This window comes from Corythoichthys intestinalis, chromosome 9 (genome assembly GCF_030265065.1).
Source record: "Corythoichthys intestinalis isolate RoL2023-P3 chromosome 9, ASM3026506v1, whole genome shotgun sequence".
In the NCBI taxonomy this organism is placed as follows: Eukaryota; Metazoa; Chordata; class Actinopteri; order Syngnathiformes; family Syngnathidae; genus Corythoichthys; species Corythoichthys intestinalis.
Genome location: NC_080403.1, coordinates 36,739,058 through 36,760,434, shown reverse-complemented (window position 1 = coordinate 36,760,434; position 21,377 = coordinate 36,739,058). Strand labels below are relative to the sequence as shown.

The 21,377-nt window shown below is 39.0% G+C and overlaps 1 protein-coding gene across 1 annotated transcript in view; it reads right to left on the bottom strand.

Annotated features, from left to right (window-relative positions):
• prickle2b (prickle homolog 2b) overlaps window positions 1–21,377 on the bottom strand; it is a 192,281-nt gene that overhangs the window by 156,206 nt on the left and 14,698 nt on the right. The window lies entirely within an intron of this gene.

The window sequence follows — 21,377 nt, the reverse complement described above, 5'->3', positions numbered from 1 at the left end:
GAGCTCATCGCTGTCAACACGACAGTAACAATAGGAACTATTGTTATTTGGGTTTGAGTTTCCCGAGGGACAAATATAGTTGACGGACACAGGAAGTCTGTGTTGTTACGATTGTTATGGTCCGAGTTGCGGAGCTGCAATAAACGTTGACTTAAATGAGTTCAAGAAACTAAATTCTGTGCTTTATGAAGAGTGAAAAAAGCAGAATTTAACACAGATGAAATCATTCGGCCGATCAGAGTGGAGTATTACCGAAACAAAATGGTGACGTCACGTACCGTAATGGTCGGCAACGGATCGCCGCATACGTTTCTTCAACACAACATGGCCGTGTCAATATAAAAAAAATCGTTTTATATATATATTTAATATATATATATTTCTGTCTCCATCCATGTACCCGTTTACAATGGGCACCATGATTTTACAAGTTGATTTTAGGGGAAAAAAGTGTGCGTTATATTCGGGAAATTACGGTAATCCTTAACAATAGTGTGCGTGTGTTTGTGTTGGGGGCGTTGGGGGTCCTCATGCTCCAGTAGCTCTACTAAATCCAGACAGGATCCTTCTGTTGATCCTTCCAAGCTGCCAGAAGAACTTGTGAAGCCATAAGCAACATTATTCTATCTTTTCCCAGAAGGGATTTCCAGCTCAGTGCCTACAAATGTCTTGGGATTAGATGTTGACATGAGCACAATCATGTAGTAGTTGAAAAAAGACAAACGTGCCACCCGTGCCCTCCACATACACTTTCACAGTTCACCTTTAAGTGACTTTCAGGAAATATGAAGAAACTGTATGGTATTGTTTCTTGTAATGAGAATGATAAAGGTCTGCCCTATCATAACAATTACCAATTCAATGAATTACCTGAAGGTCTGAAGTGTGCTCAAACTGTTAGTTGCTTTAAATCAGAGCTAAAAACATTATTGTTTACCATTGTAAACAGCCTATCCTAACTAACAACGGGCAGGAGACAGGGTACACCCTGAAATGGTTACCAGCCAGTCGCAGGGCACATAGAGACAAACAACCATTCATGCACACATACTCATACCTATGAACAATTTTGAGTGTTCAACCAGCCTACCATGCATGTTTTGGGTATGTGGGAGGAAATCAGAGTGCCCTGAGAAAAGCCATGTAGGCACGGGGAGAACATGCAAACTCCACACAGTGAGACCGGAGCTGAGATTGAACAAGCAATCTCAGAACTGTGAGGTGATCGTGCTAACCACTCTTCCACCATGCCGCCCTTGAGTTGAATTTGTTATACAAATAAATTTGACTTGCCTTGCCTTATGGAGATCAAACATTTTAGAGGCTGTTTACACAGAGACAATCTGACCGAATTAACGGAGAGCGGAGCATTACAGATTTGCGTGCACATGACCAAAACTCATTTCAATTACAGATAGTATTCATGCCATGCAGTAGGGGGCAGTGTAGTTTTACAACGTGACAGCTAATACGAATATTTCCTTGACAGCATGCTCCTCAGCTCGGGTTCTTGTTGCAGACAACCGACTTTGTTTTTCAGTACTTTAGCAACAAAATACTAATGGCAGCCTTGTGGTTTTCCGTTAGGAGGGACAGAAAATTAGAATAACTACTTTGTGTCACACTGGACTGCAAAACATGCTAAAGAAGCTGCACAAATATCTATAGAACAACAAATAACAAGTTTTTTTTAAGCTTTTGTCGCTCCTTATTATGAAAAATATTTATCACATAATAATATGTACCGTAATTGATAATTAACACTTGCAGCAATGTAACTACGTTTGACTATAAATACAAACAAACAAAATATACCATAATGGGTTACACAAATCTTATGTATATGAAATGTACATATATGAAGAATACAACTCACAAGTGCACAAACAGCGAAATTAACTCATTCACTCCCAGCCATTTTCACCGGAGCAACCCCCTTCGCTCCTGGCTGTTTTACTGGATTTTGACTGATTTTGCAAGGCCCACAGAAAATTATGTTCTATTGCTATATAAACATGGAACCCACCAAAAGAAAGATTAGACTCTTTTCTTTCAGCAGGAAAAAAGTTATAAAAGTTAGCTACATATTTTTTCCCATTCTTTAGATATCAGCATTAGAAAATAGCTTAGTTTGAGCAATTTTCCAATTTCTGATGAAAAAAAACTGAGAAATTGAGCGTTTTGTAAAAGCATACATTTCAAACATAACTTTGACTTTAAAACAGCTATTTTTTCGCTTTTGTGTCATCCCTAAAATCTGAATGTTTTCCTTCTACAAAATAACATAAACAACAAGACAAATAGAGCTTTTGACAGCGAAGTAACAATTTATTGACACATAACTAAACTATTGAACTGAGAGATGACGCTATTTTTCCCTCATCACCGCCTGTCTGTCTCATCAAGATAGATTTTTTTTTTTTGTCTTTCTTTTGTACTGACCACTACCTCATAACAGAATTAACCTATGGAACTTGTGTGGGGCATGTGCCTTGTTTTACATCGTTCTCCACATTTTTCTCACGCTTCTTATTTCTTCCAACTTCCGTTTCCTGACTATTTCTCTTCATTTATTTCCTTTCATGGTCCGATATGTGTTCTTACCAAATGCACTACTGCCCTCCATTGGCCAGTTTTATTGCTTTAAAATTGATTTTGAGCGTTGTGCTTTGGAGCGAACTTGCATCAGAACCTAGAGATGTCTTTTGTGAAAAAAAACAAAGACGTAAAAGACGTATAAATACGTTTTTGGGACACTGAAACAATTAAAAATAGAACGTATTTAGACGTTTTTGGGAGCAAATGAGTTAAATTCAAGTTAGCTTGTCTTTAGCACTGCGTGGTTGCTAGGAGCTCGAGTTGTCATGTGATAACGTCTGTAGAATGATCTTGAACCTAACAAGCTAGCTATACTTTACCGCCACTAGGGAGCGACAAAGCATTACAAATGAAACAGGCAATCAGAGGACATTACAGCAACTTTAATGTGGTGTTTTCGAAGATCATGGAACGAATTAGGCGATTTACATATGAAACGCAATTCATTATACAAAAATATTATGATAAGAAAGCCACTCAAGAACAAATTAATTTCATATCTTGCGGTACCACTGTTCAATGGTATAAAAAATAAAAACAAAAAAGTAAATAGAATGCTACCATTCTCTCAACTTAGCAATTGGGGGTGTTTGAGTATAAAAAGAAAATTTAATAAAATTAAGACATACAAATTTATTTATTTATCAATATACCGCACAATTGCATGGTAACAAATGCACCAATAAAATGAAGAGTTTATTATAAGTGTTGATGAGGCTCCTCTGAGAGAGGCACTAAAGACTCTGTAGAAATTCAAACTTTTTGTCCCCTCGTCATATTTTCATTCATATAGTCATTCAACATTTTCTCACCGGCGACTATTGTCCCTGCCCGCTGTTGGCTTTCAAAAGTGGACATTTTAACTGGAAATAAATGCAAAGAAGCTGTGGGAATTTAGCGAATGCAACTGTGGAAGTAGAGAAACGTAAGTGCGGTGAGAAGTGGGGAACTTCCAGATGAGTATGTGTTAGCCTACGCCATGAAGGATAAGCAACGCTAAGCGAGCGCCAGCCCCGGTGGCTGAGGACTAAGCATGCCAAACCGAGATGAAGAGTGAACATGCCAGTCGATGCTCAGCCATCGGCTTCACTAGTGTGTCTCAAAAACGTCTCGCTAGTAGATCAAAACTACTACAATGTGTTTGCACCTTAAACGTTGTCGTATTTTCCACATGTACTCAATGCTTCTCTACTGACAACAAATGTTCCCTCTAATTTTTCATGTGTCTGAGCGAACACACAATCTCCCTGAGCACACTGCGGCCCACGGTGAGCAACATCAGATGTGCACCGTATTTTTTGGACTACAAGTCGCACCAGCCAAAAAATGCGCAATGAAAAGGTAAAAACATATATGCCGCACCGGCGTATAAATTGCATTTTGGGAGGAAATTTATTTGGTATAATCCACCACCAAGAACAGACATGTCATTTTGAAAGGCAATTTAGAATAAAAATACAATAGAGAACAACAGGCTGAATAAGTGTACGGTATGTGACTCATAAACAACGAACTGAGAACATTCCTGGTATGTCAATGTAACATAGCTATTTAGAGTTATTCAGATAACTATAGCATAAAGAACATGCTAAGTAGCAACAATGATATAATAATGTGTGAATAAGTTCACATATAAGTCGCTCCAGAAAATAAGACGCACCCTCTGCCAAACTAAGAAAAAAACTGCGATTTATAGTCCGAAAAATACGGTACATAGCGGCCACACACCAGTATCACGCCTATTAGCATTTCTACTGCCCGTAAATTATTTATTAGTAAGAGCATTTAATGCTTAACATCCATAATTAAAAAATCTTAATAAATGTCACTGGAATACACACCAATCTGACTTAAATCGTACCTTATTTTTCACGTCTTAATATATAGGACTTGCATTTGGTGTACTGATATGTCACTGCTCTCATCTACTATCAGTGTATGCCAGGGTGCATTTTTAACACTGCACATAGTCTCGTTCTCCACTATATCAATGATTGAGTTTACAAATTCAAAGGCATAGTTTTTACTTCGCCAGCTTTCTTGGTATACTCACTTACTTTGCCATGTGATTGCGGATTTGTTGAACTGACACCATTGACGCATTCATTTCGATGGCAAGTAAAATACTGTATTGTCAATGAGAACTTCAACTTGCTCTGGGTCAGATTTTGTTTTGAGGGACAGCTCGTTTCTTTTCTGTCGGTCTTTTGCATTCTCCCGCAATAATTGTACCAATCCCCTGTCACATCTTGAGTCTTTAATTTTCAACAGCTTTCAAATGACTTTTCTGCTGAATATGACGCTTGAGGTAGTCCAACGTCCATTCAGTCCACATTTTTCCCTCTGAAAACTCACTTGGTACTTTGGCTTCAGTTTCACCGCTTGTTCGTCTATTTGCACATGCTCCGACAGCCACTCGTTCTTATATGAACCGCATTTCTTTTTTACTTTGGCTTGGCGAGTGGATGTGTCGCTGCCTGTTCGTTTAGCCATGATAAGGGGTTGGCCTTTACGTCTCTCAACTCCGCCGCACTCACGCACTGTTGTCAGCTTGCTAACCTACACCGCGCGTGTAGGCTGGGCAATGCACAAGCAATGTCAATGCTATGATTGGCTGCGTAGCGGAAGTGAACCTTATCGTATCATTTGCTGGACACCTGTCACTCACCGAGTTACAACATACATTTCTGTTGATTTTTTTTTTTTTTTTTTTTTGTGCGCAGCATTGAATTTCTTGTGCGCAGAGTAGGTGCCAGCAGTGCGCAATTGCGCACGCACGCAGCTTAGAGGGAACATTGCTGACAACGTGTAACTTCTGTTATAAAATACATTACAATGTGACCAAATGTTAAAGGGTCCACAAGACCAGGGGGCCGCCAATCGAGAAGATTCACGATTGATTGAGAAATGAAGTGCGGTGTGTAATGTCATTGCAGGATTCACTGCAGCGCAAGCCCAGCAATCGAACTGCCGCAATTGAAAGCTTCCGTCTTTGCTCTCCGGATTCACTGTCGCTGTCAAAACGCGAGGCAAATCTACAACGCAATCGTTGGGGATCGCTGTTCAGGCCTTTATGCGTAAACAGACCCTTCGCAGGCTTGGTAACAGTATATATGCGCAACCAAATTTTGCATTCTCCCAAACACGCTAAAGCCCTTTCCAATAATTACCTTAGAGGAAAACGAGAAAAACATTTAGTTTTAAACAAGTTGTCTTCAAGTGCTACCAGGAATGACCATCAGTTTCGTTTGTGTTTACATACTGTATGTCATAATCATATACTGTACTGTGTGCTATAGAGATACAGAAAATGATAACGGTTAAAATGGAGTATTTTACTTTTGTCCAATGACAAATGCGAAAATGAAAACACAATTTCAGCAAGCTCGGGTTCAAACTATCATGTCATCTGCCTGTAGCTGCCAAAGCACATACAGGATGATCGGTAAACCTCTTTTCAGGGTTTGATGTGACGTTCCAGATCAAATGCACACTTGTTGGTTACCAACTGGTTCATCACCACATCTTGTGTTGTGGTAATTTGTGAAGAACAGATTGGATATGAACTCAGGCACGCTTTATGGCTCAGGTGTCAAGCTGTTTAATATTGCAGCTTTTGATTCTGCTGGGGCACGGTTAGGCACGTGCAACAACATGGACACACAAACACACACACACATCCATATGGTTTTGCTTGGGCACCTGTTTCTAAAGACTTCAACAATTAATCTCTTGCATTTAACACCTGTTGTTGCCCTCTCAAATACACAATCCACGCAACGCGCACACGAAGTACATATGTCATCTGTGCATGAGTCATATACTAGTAGATGCCATGTTGAAAATTATTATTTTAATTACCAGGCATTTAGTCTCATTTGACAATTGCATACAAGAGTCTTGATTGACTGAACACCATTCAGGATACAAGTGGGGCATCATTTCTCTCAGCTACAGCAGAAGCAACTAAACATGGTCTAAAAAAGGTATCTAAGAGATGAAAAAGAACTTAAAACACATTAGAAGACAACCAGATGGGCACTTAAAAATATGAACGCTTGAAAGCAAGCAGCTTGAGATCCCTGTTCCCACATGACAGAAGATAAGACTATGTACTCTGCTGAGTTATCGACTCTTCTGTTTCATCAACAGAGCTGGGGGCAAACAATTTACATTTCACTCTGATTGTGCCGCCAGAGCGCTCATTACATATCATTTAGTGTCTGTTCTGCTAACACATTAAAACAGGAACATAATAAGGATGAATAGGTTTGGTTTCAGCAGATGAATAAACAAACTTAATGATAAATGAAAGAGTAGGATGGGAATAATTTCCGCAAGTCCTAATGAGTAACAAATTACACCCCAAACCCAGTTGTAAATATTGAAGTGTTTGATCTCCGCACCAAATGGGTCATTCACTCAGTGGGGGGAATGATGAGTAAATGTTCCGGTGTGTACACTATGTGTGTTAATTGTGTGTATTTTTCTGGGTAAAAACTTTAAAACAGAGGATAGCAATAATAATAGAATACTGAGATACATGTCGCAGATGACTAAATAAGACGTCTAGTCCCTTTATTTGCCAAAAGTTTCTCGATTAGAGAAAATAAATACTGGTGCTGATACATCAAGGGTCTCATTACCAAATCAGGGAATCCATGTGCGGCATATGTGCTCCTTTGCAGGTTGTATGGCAATGTCATTTTGCTTTCGGGAACAATTAACTGGTCTCTCAGAAATTTGTTGAATGCATATCTTAAAGCAACACTTGGTAATTGTTCAACCTTTATAAAATATTTTCACAACATTTGTGATCATACAGTATGTCGACTGACAACTAGTTGAATGACACCTATTTTATATCTTGAGGGGGTCTGTATCGCTTTAACCGGCACTAATTAACTTTGAGGAGAGTGGCAGGAACCCTGCCACACCAGAAAAAAAAAACTACAAATGTGTTGACTGCTTTATGGCACACATCACTTACCCCTTTCCCCATTCATTATAAAGATGGAAGTCGATGCGAAGAACGCTTTTGCGATAGTTCTGCAAAGATGGCAGAGCAACAAAAGAGACAAAAAGTTTTGTCTGAAGAGGAAAAAAAGCCTGGCTTTCACTCGCTAGCGTGACACCAAACGCCTCTCCCTCGTCAGCATATCCACACTAAGCCACATAGTTGCTAAACGTCATATGCTGTTGCTTGATCTATCTGCAGGCGACCGGGAGATTGATTGGTGATTTTACGACACTTTGTGGGTGTGCGCTGGTCCTCATGGGAAACGCAGTCTTCCTTAAGGCAAAAGACTAGCACTTTTGTCCACCTGCAACGCTAAAAATGACCAAAACTGAAAAACTACCAAGTGCTTCTTTAAGGCTTGGAATTGCCACCACATGAAATAGGCAGCAGTAATCTGACTCTACAATGATGACATCGCGTCTATATTATTTAGATATTTAAACACTATGTATGAAGTTAAATGAAACATTTATTCCATCGCTACACAGCTGCTGACATTTTACACGATACAATGTGAATAAAATATTGTAAGTATTAAAATCTACACAGACTATGATAGATTAATGTAGATCAAAATCTAACTAGATTAAGAGCACAAACACTCTTGAGGCCCTTTCACACATATCTAAACACTGTTAAAATCCCGGGATTTAAACGGGTAGCCATTATATGTGAAAGCAATTTCCCTGGTCGACTGACACGGAGATGAAGTAGACATTTACAGAGTCGCGTCTTAGTATAATCTCCGGGACTTTCCCGGGAAGTGGTATGTCTGAAAGCAGGTGTTAAATTCCTGGGTCACAGCGTGATGGCTGATGATGTAAATATGACTGGCTGATCGTCTTTTCCTTCTCCTTCGCAGTCAGACGAAAAGCAGTACACAAACGTCGCAATGATCAATATGGCAAACTGGAAATAGCAAAATTAAACTGAAAACATAACGAAATTAAATTGCTACTGGATCGTAAAGAAAAAGGATGAAAGTTCATTGTCCATTTTTGGAAACGTGTGGTTTATTTTGTTGCTGATGCCGACCAAAAATGAGATAAGGTCCGGTAGGCCTGTCGCGATAACAAATTTTAGTAGGCGATATATTGTCTCATAAATTATTGCCGATATGCGATGTTATTGTCAATTTTTTTAACCAATTCAACCACTAATGTAGTGACAATACATCCTAATAAATCACCATTTAAATGTAATAAATTGTTATTCTAAATAAAACACAAACTAAAGATAAGAAATATTGAAAAAACACACACACACAATGCATAACGAGTCATTTGAAAGCTAGCTAAGTGCAGAATACGAAATAGATGAGAAACCCAATTCCATTTTTGTTCTCTGCCAATTAAAGTCCATCAAAAGTGTTTACACAGTGTTTGATCCAAAATGGCTCTTGTTTTGCAAAGTAAACGTTAGCAAATTTGAAGCCAAATTATTCATTGCCAATCAGATTATTTATAAAGGATGTCATTTTAAAGCTATTTTTAATGTAGAATATTAATTATGTGTGATCAACTCCGCAAATCGTTATTTTTTTAACATGACATGCTTTTATTTTGAAATGTTCACTGGAAGTGCGTTCGCTAAGATGCTAACCATAAGCTTTACACTCCGTAAAAACAAAGTGCACTTCTCTTTTCGTCATGCATTTGGCGTTAGTAATAGATTTTTTTTCATTTTATTGTCTGCAAATGCTGTTAACCAGCGATTTTTAATGTTTGAAGTGTCACCTTTTAAATGCAAGTTTGAGTTTTGGAGAAGACTACCAATGTTTTATAGCAGGCTAAAGTGGTTATTACATTGTCTTTTTTCCCCATTAGCCTCAATGGAGGAATGCCAATGTTTTACAGTGTACAATATAGATGTGTTTCCTTATTTTGTATGTCTGAACTTTAATTCCAAGGCGTGTTGGTGACCAATAAACATCTGTGAAAAGAAATGGAGTCTCATATGCCATCAACATGCACGCACAAATGTATGTACGCACGCATGCGGCGATAAAACGCAGCAGAAAATTAACGCCATCATCTTTATTCACCGTGCGATAAATGGACTTATTGCATCTCTCGACAGGCTTAATGTCCGGGTTATAAAATCGCGCTAGCTGCCCTCCCGGCACAGAGAGCGCCAAGTCGGCAGTGCCCAACCCGCATTATTCCCGGGATATCTCTCCTATGTGTGAAAGCAATGACGCGGGTAAGTCTCGCGTCACCTTCACGTGAAATTACTGGGATATAAATCTGAAAGGGGCTTTAGATTTTTCTTTCATGCGCTCTTCTTTCAGTTCCTGAATGAGAATTGTACGTATTGTTAACCTGTACTTGCACAATCTATTGTAATGGCTCAAAAAGAGCCTTTAACATTAAACACGAAGTGTTCCATTGTTCACTATTTATATCGCCTGTCTGGACATCGTGGAAGCCTATAGCATGCTGTGCTCTGGTTGTTCTGAGATGAGACATGTGGTGTGAGAAGCCCCCAGGATAGAGGATTAAAATTGAGATTCGCGGATTTGCTGGTTTAAAAGTGACCTCTGATTTAAACATACAGCAGCCTTTTGATTTTCATTCTGTGTTCCTCCTTGGGACAGTGTGGCGCCTCAAATGTAAGCCATACTGTATTCATTGTATTTCAAAGCGTTGATTATTAACCTTTACATATTGGACCAAAGACTGGTTAGGCACTCTTAATCCTATCAGAGACAGTGAGGACTACTACGGACAGCTAGGTGATTATTAATTTAATCATAAGGTCTAGGTACCAATTGTAAATATAGACCTTAATTAACATAGAGTGTCAAGGTTAAGTAGTAAACAACAAGATAGGATTACAATAAATAAATAATACTATTGTGATTAAAATGATAATAAATTTCTGTATCAGTCCCTGTAAATTTCTGTAAAAAATCCAAATTTAACTGATTCTACTGTGACCCATGAAACAATGCTCTACAAATGTGTGTGGGAAGTAGTTTTGTTTAATCCTTATGATAAACCCACCTTACTCATTTCTGTTTTATTCACACCTTTTCAAAAATGAATGAAAATCTTCAGAAAAGGCTTTCTGTAAAACAGAACCCAATCAGAGGTCATTTATTTTCCCATCTCAGAAGAAAGTGGCAATGCCTCAATGCCTTTTTTACCCATTTATATCCTCCTGTCACTCTTCACTCTCTTTGCACTCAGATCACTTGATAGAAACACTACCTGTTCAGCTCGGCATTTCAGGCCCACTTTCTCATCTCATCTATGAAACACAGATCTCTCTTAAAAGCTATGCTTTTAACACAAACCCATAGCCACCTCCCACACACACACACACACACCTTGAAGAAAAGCACAACACCTTCACAGCTCATTCAGCATACCGCATTCAGGTTTGACTCATCTTTAACTGAACAGAACCAAGACGACACTTCGCCTACACAGCAGACGATAAATCATTACGTGACGGACTAAGAGAAGAAGACGCAGGCAGGCAGAACATGATCACACTTTTGTACTGTATCTACACTTTGATTCTGTTTGATCTTAAAGGGGAAGTTCAGAATTTTTGACATTAGGCTTAATTTTCGTGGTAGTGGGGTTTAATTTTTGGTGGAGTTGCTAATTATTTGTTAGTTACAGGGCTCTGAAATAGCTAAGATAGCGCAAGTCAATGGTGCTAACTTAGCATGCCAATAAAAGACAACATATGCACGCATGAGAATCACTGACGACCCATGCAATAAATAATGTTGGCTATGTTTTCAGGATAAAGTTATCAAAACTTACCATTGTATGTCAATAATTGTAGTACGAACAGCAACATTTGTAATCCAGCAGCTCTACAGGGAACAGGCTGTCTAGGCAAGCAGGGCGGAGTGATGTCACATCCGTTTTTTCACCGGTAATTTTTTGGGCTGGACTGAAACGTACTCGCCTTCCCCCAAATCACCCTGATCGACGCACTGCACTGTTTCTCTCTTTGATCACGACATGGCTTCGTCTGAACAGTTGAATCTGTTAATAATATTTTATTTTTATTGGCATGCTAGTAAGCACCATTGACTTGCGCTAGCTTAGCCACTCCTGAACCCTGCAACTAACAAATAACTAACAAACTTTGTTGAAACCAACTCCTGTGAGTAAGTAAACCCCCGCTAACTCGAAAATTAGGCCTGATGTAAAAAATTCTGAAGTTTCCCTTTAAAACAGTGGTTCTTAACCTTGCCAAAGGTACCGAACACCTCAAGTTTCACATGTGGATTCACCGAGCCCTTCGGAATAAGAAAATCATATTTTTTTTTGCAAATTCAAAACCAATATACAGTGGGGAGAACAAGTATTTGATACACTGTCAATGGGAAAACCCATTGGCAGTGTATCAAATACTTGTTCTCTCCACTGTATCTAAGGCAGCAAGCTAATAATTTTGCAAATTAACATTCAAAATTCTTCTCATTTTGACAGCGTGTTTTATAAACGGGTCAAAATTTGAGACCACACTGCCCATTTGTCTGTTGTATTCCCTCACACCAGGTGCGAGTCAACCTTCCACTGAGCAAACCACTTCCTCCTCCCATCAGATCGAGGACTAGCAGTTAAAAGAAATGGATTAAGCCTGTGAATTGCAAGCAAACCAGTCCAAAACCTTGTCTAAAAAGTCACTTTGCCTAGATTTAATCAGCGTACAGTGACTCTGCGTTTTTTTACCTTCGCCGAACCCCTTAGACTTACCAAATCCCTGGGGTTCGATCGAACCCAGGTTATGAAAGACTGCTTTAAAAGAAAACCCTAAAAAAATCAACCATTGCAGAAAATTAACCTTATATTTTTTTCTTAACCCTTAGATGCATAAGTGGGTCAAAAATGACCCGGTGAGGTTGTTTTCTTGTAATATCTTTGGAATGAAAAATTGTTATCAATTCATATTCCAGGTATTCCTCAAAAAACATGTTTTTGATATAATGTCATTAAAATTTTTGATGAAATCTTTATACATTTGATGAAATTGTCATTTTTGTATTACTAGCCTAAGCTTCCAAAAGTGGGTCAAAAATGACCCACATGCATTTTCTATGGAATCCAATGGGAATCTTTCATTCGTATCAACTTTGGCTGTCAGGAATAAATTTACCGTGCACCACAAAGACTAGATATGTAAAAAGTGACATCCCTTAAGAAGATTATTTTACACAGCAAGAGCTGATACGTGTACTGTAAGTATTATGTCCATATAGTATTTTGTGTGTATTTCATGACTCTTTATTATTTATCAACAAATTAACCTACTTCATAACTAGCTAGCTAACTAAGGCTAGGTTCATACTGCAGGTCCTAATGCACAATTCTGATTTTTTGTCATATGTTTTTTTGGCGTACCCGTTCAGACTGCCTTTGTCCTTTGAGCCTGTTCAAGTATCACACATGCGCTTGAATTCGCAGTCCAAGATGCGCTGAGCAAACTGGCCCGCATGCGCAGGAGCATTGGAACAGAGAGAAAACCGAGCATTGTCAGGCTTATTCTCAACCCATTTTATTTTTTTATGACTGTTGTCAAGCCCGCTACTTCCCCAAAAGCCGCGTTCAAGCTAGTCGCTAACGCTAATGCACAGCTCCACCGCTACCGTAGCACCCTGTCTCTCTCGCTCTTTGCTGATGTTAATTGCTGCATGAATTCCAATTTGGGGGACTTGACAGTTCGGACCGCAGCCACATTCTGGAAAAATGTGGCTTGGTTGGGATTTTACCCACATACAAAAGTGACCTGGATCGAATTTGAAAATGGTCTCCTTTTATGCAACTTTTCCCGTTCAGTTGAGTGGGAAAAACACGAAAAAATCAGATTTGTGCTAGATTTACGGCTGAAATGGTCCTACAGATGTTGGACTATGAAGAGGCAGTGACGGTCAAGTGTCCGAAATTTCTGATGATGAGGACCTCAGACTATTGTTCAGGTGGCAGTGGCAGTTGTCCACCTGGAAATCCAACTAAACAGGATCAATCTGACTCATAAGATTCCACTTATGTGTCCTCTGAAGAAGAAAGTGTCCAAATCTTGGCCAACAGAATGAGTTGGTAGGGCTCTTACTAGAGAGAATTATATCCCACCCAGGGCAGAACACAGAGCCACAATATCCTCAGAAAATGGTCAGTGCCTCCAAAAGGGCTTAGCACCGCTGTCTCACCAAAAAGATGCATGGGAGTAGGGATGGGAATCGAAATCCGATTCCAATTCGGAACCGGTTCCTAGTGTTTCGAGGCCTCGACATCACAATGAAAAAGCCTTAACGATCCCTTTAACGAGTCCTGAAGACGCATATTGCGTCGTGACTGTCTTGTTGTCCAAACACATCAAACTAGCATGGCGCCAAGAACCACCCGCTCCAAAGTTTGGCTACACTTCACCAGGAAAGAGGGTGAAAATGAAAGGTTACGATGGTTTAGCACGAGCATTGCAGCCATAAACATAACAATGACAGCACGTAGGTTCAAACGCTCGAAAGTGTGTCTTCACTTCACTTCACTAGGAAAAATTACAGCAAAACGACTTGCAAACATTGCAAGGTGGAGATAACTGCATCGGGAGGGAAGGTGGAGATAACTGCATCGGGAGGGAATAGACTGCACTGTCCTCACCGAGACAGCTATACAGCTAGCTAAACTCCGAAATGACAATACAGAAGACATTGGTATAATTTGCTGACTTTATTCAACCATCACTTGAGAAGTGAAACTAAAAATAGAAATGAAACAAATCAATTTCGTCCCCAATAACAAACAGGTTTGCATCAACATAAATCAGCGATGATTAGCTGTAGTAACTAAACAGTTAGCATGCGTTCGCTAGCATTAGCACATTGTTCAAACCACTACACAACTGGATTTAAGTGTCCGATCGCGAGTGGAAACACACAAACAAAAGATGATACATACAGGCGTTGCCTCTGTAGATATTTTACAAGCATTAGCAAAGAACGTAGGGTCGTAGCAGTGCTTCCCTCTCTCACTAACTCGCTCACTCGCTTGGATCCGGCATTCCTCTTCGCGTGTAAGTGCTCTTCTTCACGTGAGCGCGCTCTTCTTCGCGTGAGGAAGCGCAAGGGTGCCCCCACTTGAGCGTGAAAGCACCATAACTAAAAGGCATGCATTTCAATATACTGGTAAATAATACTTTAACAGGGGTCCCCAAACTACGGCCCGCCCCGACATTTGGTCCGGCCCCCTGAACAATACCAGAGAGCATTTTGAATATTTTTTTTTTTTCTCAAGTGTTAAGTATTTTATGGCCTTTTTCTGTGAAGAACTCAGAGAGGGTTATTTGGTTATTATCTATTTGATTAATAGTGTTATTATTATTATTTATTATTATATTATATTATTATTTTTGTTTTATTTACTTTTGTTCCGTGAAATATCCAGAAAGGGTTATTTGATTGTGGCTTTCTGAAAAACAAGAATTTTTTACATTTAGGCACGCCTGCAATTGTCACACTTTTTCTGTTACAAACTGACCCTGGCCCATCATCAGGGAAGGGAAAAGTTATGCGGCCCTCACTGGAAAAAGTTTGGGGACCCCTGCAAGTTTAACACATATTGCTAACTGCAGACGAACGACCTATATGCCAATATATACCAATATTTTTTATTTCTATTAGAAAAATGTTTCAGTAAAATGTTACATTCTTGTGCATTTGCCACTTATTGCCATAGTTAATATTGAGGCTTTGGGCCTCTTTTGACCTTGTTGTGAGTTTTTAAGGTTGTGACTTCTGATTAAACAAACTCAATGCCAATCAAAATGTTTGTTCTTCTTTTTCCCCAAATTAGAATCGATAAGAGAATCGATAAAGAATCGAATCGTTAAGCAATATCGATAATGGAATCGGAATCGTAAAAATCCTATCAATTCCCATCCCTACATGGGAGCTCTTCATCATTGATGATAAAATACAAGGAAGGATAAAGTCTATTGCTGTTCAGTTTTATTATTATTTTATTTTTTTTATTTTACCAAAAAATGTTAATTGAATCATAACGATATTTCAAGCATGAAATCGTTCTTGTGTGGCCCTAAATATCATACTAATTAATATACAAGTGATTATTCCTCACCAAAATGGCATAAAAACACATTGGTTCTAATATGGGTCATTTTTGACCCACTTATGGAAGAGTGTAGGGTCCAGTAACTTGTGCATCTAAGGGTTAATGTTCTCAGATTTAACAGCTCTGAGTACTGGAGACTATTATTTGTTTGGGTCATTATACCAATCTCCACTATACAAGTCCATAAACCAATAAAATACATCAACACAACAGACAGATCGACATTTAAGTCACAGTATGGACAACTGAGTTGCTGCTTTCAGTAGGTTCTGGGGTCTTTAAAGGTTAAACAACACAACAGATTTTTAATTTTGAGAGAGAAAAGAGACTGGTCGCCTCAGCGTGTATCCTTTTCTGTGCTTAACCACTGCACCAAATCTGGGCTGGGATCTACAATTTCCCGCAGTGAGGTCCACCAATAAATTAGCAATCATGGATTTTACATTGCACCAGAATATTGCTTTTTAACGTGAAATGAAGCCAGTAATTACCATCTAGTGACTCTTTCATATCTGAGTACATTCTGCCAATTGCATAAACTATTACTTGCCACACCGCGGTCAGACAAATACTGTAAAGCACTCTTCTATTTAACACTTCTAAACAGTTAAACCTTTCATGAAGAATGTAATTAGTTTAAATTGCTATTCACTCGGATCATTACAGTTTGTGGAAATAGACATACACAAGGGAGGGGGAAGAGACTGAGAAGATCTTTGAAGTATGGGCCTCAATGCACTTCCATCTTTACACATACAACCCCCCCTCACACACACACACACACACACACACAAGCTCACAGACAAAGGATTAGTGAGGTGTGGAATGGATGGGTGCTGAAGAAGTAATAGGGTAGTGCACTCAAAGTAACAGCAATTTTGTTTCTCGAAAAGATTAATAGGATAAATAAAATCACATCAAAGTTAACTTCAAAACATTTCAGCTGCTGGCACATAGATTAATAATTGACTCTTGATCGGGACAGAATCTTATTTCAGATGCTAGGGGTTGTCGGGGAAACAAAACAAAACAAAAAAACCTGTATTTGCTTTTTGCTTCGCACAATACATTACGAGCCATTTGAACATGACAACAAAACTGTAATAGTAGTAGGCTTTCTTTTATCGGTTTTCCTAACATAGATGTTCTGTAACTATAATTATAGAGAAATCACGTTAATAAATTTCTTTTGGTGCCAGGTTGTTGACATGAATAACTGTATTTATCGACATAACTGGTCCCAGTTTGCTGGCTCATTCTGATTAACATGAACATTCAAAGGAAAAAATCGTGACAATTAAATGATTGTTTTAATTTATGTGGCTGAAAACATATCCACCTGGTGGGAGAGCTATTGATGCTCCTTGAGAACCAAAATGAAGGCGAGCAGGTGTTCAAACAAAGTGAAATCTCTGCTGAAGTAGTGATGAATGTTTTTCACTCCCACTGTGTAAAAGATGCGCCTGTATTTTAGGGTGGAAAATGAACGCTAAATTATTATACAGCTGTACAAACCAATGCTATCCAGCAAATAGCATGCAAAGGTTCATGGGGAGGAAACACTAAGGTTGACATACTGAATTGATTCTCTTTAGCATATTGAAGTTGACGGCCTTTTTGCAATAAATGCTACCTTGCTGTGTAAATGTCAGCAATAAGGCTTGAACTCTTCATTTTTAATGACATTTCAAAGGCAATTTATTCCACTAAGCCTTCATGAAGGCATGGATAAGCACGAGGGCGATATCTGACTGAATTAGCTTTTACAAGTCAAGGGAGAATTCGAGAGGTTTTCTCATAAGAATGTGTCGACTTTGCCTTGTCAAGTGGCAAACATTTTTCTTCGTATTGTGGAAAAAAAAAAGTCATGTTTTTCACAAGATTAATTCTATTTTAAAATATTTCATTATTACAGTTATTACAATATGATATGCACTTCATCAAATGATTTTTGTACATGAGTATTGGACTATCTACCACCAGGTGGATACATTTTTAGCCACATAAATTACAACTATCATTTAATTGTCACGATTTTTTCCTTTGAAAGTTCATGTTAATCAGAATGAGCCAGCAAATTGGGACCAGTTATGTCGATAAATACATTTGTTCATGTGAACAAACAGGCACCAGAAGAAATTTATTAACATGATTTCTCTATTAATTAGGGCTGTCAAAATTATCGCATTAACGGACGGTAATAGTTTTATTTTATTTTAATTTTTTTTTAATTAATCACGTTAAAATATTTGACACAATTAACGCACATGCTCCGCTCAGATTAAAATGACAGCAGTGTAATGCCCGCTTGTTACTTGTTACCTGTTTTTTGTTGTTTGGCGCCCTCTGCTGGCGCTTGGGTCCAAATGATTTTATAGGTTTGGGGAGTGAGCATGGTGTAATGACATCAACAATGGCGAGCTAATAGTTTATTTTTTTGATAGAAAATTTTACAAATTTTAATAAAACGAAAACATTAAGAGGGGTTTTTCTATCCATTGATCGCTTTAAGAGAATGTTAATAATGTTAATTAATTAATAAATCTTGTTGATTTATTGTTAAAATAAACAAATACAGTACTTATGTACCGTATGTTGAATGTATATATCCGTCTTGTGTCTTATCTTTTCATTCCAACAATAATTTACAGAAAAATATGGCATATTTTATAGATGGTTTGAATTGCGATTAATTACGATTAATTAATTAAGCTGTAATTACCTCGATTAAAAATTTTAATCATTTGACAGCCCTACTGTTAATATTTTTACTGAACATCTATGTTAGGAAAACAGGTCTGAGTTGAAGCAATTTTCTGTGACCAACGACAGGGATGATTAACAACAGATTTTTTTTGTAATTATACGATTGGATAGGATACTCTATCAGGGTTCACTAAATCCGGACCTCGGTGCCACTTTTCCATGTCTCCCTCCTCCAACACACCTGAATCAGAATAATCAGGATCATTATCAGGCTTCTGGACAGGTTGCTGATGACATAATCATTTGATTCATGTGTGTTAGGGGAGAGGGACGTGGAAAACACGACAGGAAAAGTGGCACCGAGGTCCCGATTTAGTGAGCCATGCTCTATGTCTTCTTCACCACGTTTTTAAAGTCAGTGCTGTATTGAGAGGAATGATGCTGCCTGTAGTGGCTGCCAGACAGATGTTGCTTAGCATGAAAACATGGGCATTGAATTCATCATTGCTTCTTAGACAAAAATACTGTATAGATTGAACCAATAACGCCTCTGTTGGTTGCACCCAAGTAAGTGTACTAGGCTTTGTGGAATTTGCTTCAAGGAATAATTTGGGAAAAATCCATTCCACACAAATACAGTAAATTCATTACGCATTGAATAGCATAGTGTATGATGATATTATGACGTATCATACATTTATTAGTGTGTTTTAAATCAATATGAAATATTTAAAAATGACACGTGAAAAATGCAGTATTCTGTGAGCCTTCATGGGGGCCGCTATAATGCTGCACATATGGGATAAAGTGGCGAAAATTAATGCAGGCGCTTCCAAAGGGCATAGCAGAGCTTTACACAGCAGTCTGATACAATAAAAATCTTATATGTGTATGCCATCACAGTGAATGCACTGAATGTAACTGTTTCTCCTGCAGAACCTTTCTTGGCAAGTACATACCCGTAAAAGACCAAATGAGTTTCACCTGCCTTGTAGGTCGTATCAAGTAACAATTAAAACTTGCAAATGTTAGACAACTTTGCCTCCTGCTGGTCACTTAAAAGGTAGGCAGACTGCTGTGTGAAGGGTTTGGCTGGACAATTTAACAAATTAAATTAAATGAAAATCCCTCATCATCCTACACCAGATCTATGTATGTTTCATACAACATACAAAGTGTATGACTCCTTTTGTTACTGTTTAACCTGGTTAGGGTTGTGAATGTACGAGACAAAGAGCCATCCAAGCTCACGTTTACACAATTCAGTATTCAATGAGCCTAGCAAGCATGTTTTTGGAATGCAGGAGAAAGGCAGATTACCAGAAGATAACCAACACGTGGCCGAACAGCAATGTAATGTTGTTGTACTGTTGAAATGTAATAGCCTAATAAATAATCTGCTTGTCACAGCAAGGATTCGAATAATACCAATGATAATGAAAGTAACCAGATTAATTACAAGCACAGAGTAGTGTAGTAATACAACACTTTGATGGGTTCTTGTTACAAATTTGCAGCCCACACAGCAGATAAGATGACATTACCCCCTGTTGTGTTATACAACACAGAGCTATCCATCTTAGCAAGTTGACACCATTGTTGTGCGAAGGACATGTAGTATTCATTCAACTCACACTCCATTCACTAAGATGTGCATGGAATATACAGGTTATGTCCTTCACATTGCCCAATTCTTATAAACTAAGGTTTTGATATAACCAAAAAGTGATCTCCGTTTTTCAATAACATATCAACTATTTTGCTAAGGGGGTGCTCATCCACAACTTAAGGGACTTGATTGATTGTCCAAACTTAACCATTACAGGTGGTCCCCAGGTTATGACGGACCCGACTTCCGCAATTTTGACTTTAGGACGTCTGAGTCTCGTCGTTTTTGTTTTTTTAAATGTTGACTTTTGTTTTGTGATACATGCTTTTATTTTGGCGGAGGAAGCATAGAACAGCAAGCGAACGCATGTACAGACGCACCCGCCCATTCCACACACAGAGCAACCGAGTGACAGCGGTGACAGGGTGCGCGCACATTTGTTGCTTGTAAAGCATCCAGAGGCGACGGCTGTATATAACCCCTTTTATACTGCTTATTGTGTGTTTTCAATTGTGGTCGAATACTTGGGGTGAGTTCATGTGATTGTGTTTGATCATGTGCGGACATTAACTGATACATGCTAATCGTTTGTTATTGCTGTATCAGCAGCTACTTGTAAACGCAAATTTGAATTGCTGCTATTTTTTTTTTTTTTTTTTAACCTGTCCTGTTTAGCTGTTTGATATGGAGAATGGAAGTCTAAGTGCCCGGATAGTCTGAACAGTTTTAATGTTTCATATTGAGAGTCTGACATACTCCCTTTGTGATCATTCAACATACCTCATTTATTATGACAAAACAGCGAACAGGAAGGGGTTATGGGGGAACAGAAGAAAAGTAACACAAGAGAAGAAACACAAACAACAACAAGAAATACATTGAACGCCTAACTACACTAACTACCAATATGTTGGTGCTATCGACAGTTAAAAGTATTCCCGGTTGACACCATGTGGGGGGCCTGTTGACCAGGGAAAGAAGGGGAAGAAAGTGGGGGAGTCTATAAGCTAAGTGATAGAAAGGGGTAGAGTGTACACAAATCATCTCTGTGATCTAGAACCCAGTAATCGTGTGAATCCCTTGTGAGTGTAAGCCCGTTGGCGACCGACCCTATGCCGCCCCTTCGCCAATCTGGGCACCGGGACCCCCCGCCCGAGCGCGCCAAATAACATCCAGCCACGCGCGAGCCCTGCCTGGCATGCAGCGGCCACGCAGACGAGCGGAGACACCACGCGGGCGCCGACACAGGGCCACGCCCCCCACCCAGCCAGCCCGGGGGGGCAGCGCAGTCCATCTCTTCTCCCGCAGCCCAGCAAAGGAGCCCTCGCACCCCCCCCGGAATCCAGGG